Source organism: Haliotis asinina, chromosome 11, assembly GCF_037392515.1.
Source record: "Haliotis asinina isolate JCU_RB_2024 chromosome 11, JCU_Hal_asi_v2, whole genome shotgun sequence".
NCBI classification, from domain to species: Eukaryota; Metazoa; Mollusca; class Gastropoda; order Lepetellida; family Haliotidae; genus Haliotis; species Haliotis asinina.
Window position 1 is genome coordinate 34,217,434 of NC_090290.1, and position 5,729 is coordinate 34,223,162.

Genomic DNA, 5,729 nt, shown 5'->3' on the forward strand with positions numbered 1-5,729 from the left:
GACATTTGCAAAGAGATGTTCACTAATAATCGCACGAGTAGTTTTTCATTTTAAGTTTTGTTATCATCAAAATATTTCCCAATTAATGGCCACGAACATGTTTATCTCCTGGTGGAATTTTGTCATGTATCTCTATAGAGTCCGATGCAGCAGAGTATTTTGTCTTGGTTTGTATAGATGGTTGTGATTGTGTGAGACTGACTGTGAGAACGTGTGTGCGTGAGCGCCCATGTGTGTGTGTGTGCGTGCATGCGTGTGTGTGTGTGTGTGTGTGTGTGTGTGTGTGAGAGAGAGAGAGAGACTGTGTGTGTATGTGTTTGATGTTTGGAATCGCATAAATGTACTGAGAGACACGGACGCAGAGAGTGTAAGTGTAAGACGTCAATAAATGTTGTAATTATTACTTTTTCTCAATAATACGCCATTTCCATCTAAATCATTCAGTCGGACATTATATTCGACATTGTATAATGGGAAAGGAGGATATAAGAGAAGTAGCATGATAGCATAGATAAAACACCTCCATCAAAGTCATGTTTAATTGAGTTTCATTTCAGTGGTGCAGCTTGATGTATAAATAAACATTTTCGGTTTCATCGAATGTTGGTGTGGGTGAAAGACAGTGATATGCTGTTGTTAGGTGAACCCTGGCTAATGTGCCCGACGTTGAAGTACTGGATGACGTCGAAGTACACCTAGTTTAGTTCCCAGTCTTTAACAGTACTGAAATATGACAGAGCAAAATATGTACTTTACATGGCAGTTTTGTAATACGAAGTGCATCACATTGTGTAATAAAGTACACAGTTTCATGTAATATGAAAGAAATCGTATAACACAGAAGAGTATAGACTCTTTACGGTATAGTGTACATCGCATGACACAGCAATGTATACAGTTCTTTACAGCATGTAGCACATCACCTTGCATAGCAGTGTATACAGCTCTCAAGTAAGCAAACATCACGAGACATAGTATTGAAAAACAACAACAATTCCTTACAGCATGAAACATACCGCACGGTAGGAGCGATGACCACAATTATTGTAGTACAAAGTACATCACATGGTGTAGTAAAACACACAGTTCTCACAGTATAAGGTAATATCATGTCATGTCTATGTACACAGCTTCTATAGTATGAGATATATCACACTGCATAACAGTCTAGTGCAACTCTCAAGTAAGGAATACGTACATTGGACATGACACTGAGAAAAACACAGTTTGATGTAGTATGGAATATCACATTAAGTAGAGATGTACACAGTTTACACAGTGTGAAGGGCATCACATAAAACAACATATCTCCTGACATAACAATGTATACAGCTTAACCGCATAGAATACTGCACATGCATAGCTGTATATACAGTTTTCATAGTATGGGGTACATCACACGGTAGTGTACATAGTTCTTTCAATTGTCTACACAGTTCTCACAGTATAGGACACATCGTATGGCACAGTATTGTACTGAGTTACTTATCAAAACGTGCAAAGAGATTATAGAAGGATGACCAATAATTATAGAATTTTGAAAATTGGCATTTTGAAAAGTCAAAAAACTTTGTCGTCTCATAATAGTTTACAACTTCTCTTTGTAAACGCTGAAAATTTGGTTTTGATTTTGTTTCTGCTACATCTGTAAATTGTTTTACAGCCAAGCATATTGCAAGGGGTTATCATTTGTTCCTGAAAATCCAAAGATCATATTTTCATTTGAAAAAAAGGATCGTGCCTTCAGAAACTGCATTGATCCAGTTAGTCATCTTCTTCCACATTCTTTTAACATGCTCGCAATCACAGAGTCAATGCATAATTGTTTCAGGTACCTTTTTCACTAAAAAAATACTCTGTGAAGAATCTATGTATTTTATTTGAAAGAGATATTTATTTGTGGTTAAAATGTTTCTTTTCCTATTGACTTTATTTTGCTTTTGTAATTCAAATCTACCATAATTTCCAAGTCTATGTCAAAATTCATTCTCAGTAATTTAAAGGTTGTTTGTTTGTATTCCTAACATAGCTTTTTATACGGGATCGTTTCTTTGACCCCATCCATATTAACTTAGTTTTGTCAGCGTTAATCTTGCGTCCCGAGAATCTAGCAAAAACATGCAAAGTATTTAGAACGGCATACAATCCTTTCTCTGATCCATCTCATGTAAGTGTGGTGTCTTCTGCAAATTGTTCTAAGATAGTTTCTATATTGAAGTACATTGTACATGTAAATATGACAACTTCAGTGTCTCGAATTTCAATAATTAACAGATTCTCAGGAGTGTGAAATTAAGAATGGCGTCAAACGTGTAGGACGCGATGACTGGAAGTCATTGAATAGGCACGGTCTGCCATACAGACACAGAACAAAAATATATCCAAAAAACCCATGCAAGTCTAGACCATACGGCAACTCTAGATTTCCACACTTTCAGTTCTGAAAATGAAGAAAGTCCCAGAGCTCGCTTTCATTATAACATATATATTTTTTTATTACGAACTGTTGTTTTTTCTGTAAAATATGTTCCTTTCAGATATTAGATGTTACTCTCTGATCACGCAGTATGTTGGGAAAAAGTGCAACCATGTCCTACTCAAAGTCGGTCATTCGCAATTTGTGCACAAGATAAATGTTCCCCTACGTAAATGAACAATATAGCCTGTGAACAGGTAGGTGGAAGCCGGTGAGACAAAACTACTTCAGTCCCATACTTATCATACTTAAGTATGTTTGCCCATGTAACTCACTTCAATATCTATCTGAGAAGGCTAAAATGAGACATTCCCTGCTGCCATGTATTGATGGAGACAATTCCTGGGGTGAACAGATGAAGTAACATTTTCTTCAAATCACAATTTTATTTCCGGATTGTCTTTGGTGCATATATTTGGTTTCTACAGGTGGTATTGTTTCCGACTGTTTATGAACGCGACTACGTTGTACTGCGACAACTCATCCTTATGTGTCTTTTTGTGCTATTTTGCAAGAAGGTATTACAAGCTTCAGGAAGAGTTGTGTGGATCGACCGATCTCAGCATGTGGCGAATGTTGCTGGGGAGACGTTGTCACTGCTTTTTGGAAGATTCAAGCTTTGTTTTCCCTTGATGGACAACTCTAATGGGATCGTTGTCAATCGTTCGCTACTCTCCGATATCTGCACTTCAGAACGTTTGAGGTGCATTGAGTATGTGCTTTCTAAGGTTCTAAAGCATCACCTAAGACTATTGCTCAAAGGTTGACAGGATACGACAGGCAGTACCTTGTGGAAGCTTTCTAGAATTGTTATTGTCAACATGAGGACGACGGTTCCAAATTTGACGAGTCACCGATTACACCTCTATCAAAAGTTGACAACTGTAAGTCCTTATTTTGGCTTCTTTCACATTTATCATGAGACTTCGTCCTGTCTTTTGTAAAGTCAAAAACTGACTATCTTTGCATGTTTGACACCACGTTTAAAGTAAATCTGATTCATCCACACTTCGTCAAAACGCATGAGGAATTTTATTGTGGATTATTGGAGATTTCTAATTATCATGGAAATACTTGTAATTGATGTTGCACATTTTAAGATAACAACGCTCGATATAGTTGATGCTGAGTAGCATAAAATGAATAGTACAAGCTTGACGTTTATAAAGCAGATAGTATGAAGTTTATTAAATAGATATTATGAATTAGTGATGTCACGTGTTTGTAAAAGGTGATGAGCTGCATACCGCTCTTGAGCAAGCTCATGACACTGCAACTGGTGATGATAATATACATTACCAGCTACTGAAACACTTACCTGAACCTTGCTTGATGACACTTTTAGATATCTGTGATCAAATATGGACATCTGGAGAATTTCCTCCCTCATGGCGTAATGCCATTGTAATATCAGTACATAAACCTGGCAGGGATCATACAGATCCGTCAAATTACAGGCCGATATCTCTAACTAACTGCGTCTGTAAAACCATGGAACGTATGGTGAATAATAGATTAATTTGGCATCTTGAAACCAATAACCTTATAACAAATATTCAATGCGGTTTCAGGAAAAATCGTCGTACCACTGACCATTTGGTACGGTTAGAATCCTTTGTTAAAATGCAATAGTGAATAAACAACATGCTGTATCAGTTTTCTTTGATCTTGAGAAAGCTTATGATACTACCTGGAAGCATGGTATTCTAAAGGATTTACATGATTTTGTTATGAGGGATCACATGCCTCTTTTTATATCACAGTTTTCAAAAGACCGGCAATTTCAAGTCCGAGTGGGTTCAACTCTGTCTGACTATTACAGTCAGGATCAGGGTGTCCCTCAAGGTAGTATTTTGTCCGTTACTTTATTTAGTATTAGGGTCAACAGTTTATCCAAGGTTTTAAATGATTCAAGTGATGGATCATTATTTGTGGATGATTTTAATATTTCTTGTCGTGGTGGAAGTATGCATGCTATTGAACGTCAACTGCATGCGCAGTTGTGTGTAAACAAAATAAATAAATGGTGGTTTGAAAACGGCTTTAAATCCTCTAAATGCATACATTTTTGCATAAAATATAGGCCTCCTAAGGACCCAGAATTATCTTTAAATGGCACTCCCATCAAAGTTGTCAAGGAGGCCAAGTTCTTGGGCCTATTCTTTGACTCCCATTTAACTTTTGTGCCGCATATTAAATCTCTTGAAACCAAATGCCTGAGGGCACTCGATTTGTTGAAAGTTGTTTCCAACGCAAAGTGGGGAGGGGATCAGGCTACCCTCTTACACCTATATCGATCATTAGTCCGTTCTAAACTAGATTATGGCTCCATCGTATATGGTGGAGCATGCAAAAACAACCTTAAACGTCTTGATTCTGTACACCACCAAGGTTTAAGACTTTGTCTTGGTTCCTTTAGAACTTCACCTGTTGACAGTCTCTACGTCGAGGCTGATGAACCATCTCTTGACCAACGCCGTATAAAACTAACCTTACAGTACATCACAAAACTGTATTCCAATGAGTTACACAGTGCATATAACTGTGTTTACAGTCCCCTCTATGAAGCTTTTTACAAGAAATCTTCTCTTGTTCTCACCAGAATTAAGTTGTTTATTACTGCTGCTGGCAATGCGCTGGAAAATTTTGCTCCTTTCCGTTTTCTTTCTTTCTTCACCTCCTTGGCAACTGGTTAGACCAGAGGTCTTAAAAAATCTGAAACTAATGACAATATAAGCAATAGTATCGCCAGTTAAAAAGTAAATATGACAATTACAAATCCTTATTTACAGATGGGTCCAAGGACCGTGGCGCAGTAGCTTGGATCCAGAATAATCTCTTCTAGATTACCTGATAGCAGTTCTATTTTTACAGCGGAAGCAAACACTACCTTAACAGCTCTTAAATATATTCATAAACATCCCAAATATAAACAACATATCCTCTTTTCTGACCCTCTTTCGTGTCTTCAGGCGATTAAACACCTATCATGTAAACATCCACTTTTAATAGAAATTATTGAATTACATAATTATCTGGCTACTGGCCAATTCGACATCGTCTTTTGTTGATTACCTAGCCACGTAGGCATTCCTAGGAACAGAATGGCCGATTTTGCTGCCGAGGCAGCACTCAACAAATCTGTGACACCACTTCTTATTCATACACTGATTATAAAGCTGGCATTAGAACTTACATCTGACCGGATGCAGAAGAAGTGGGACACCCAAGTTGGTAACAATAAAGTACATGA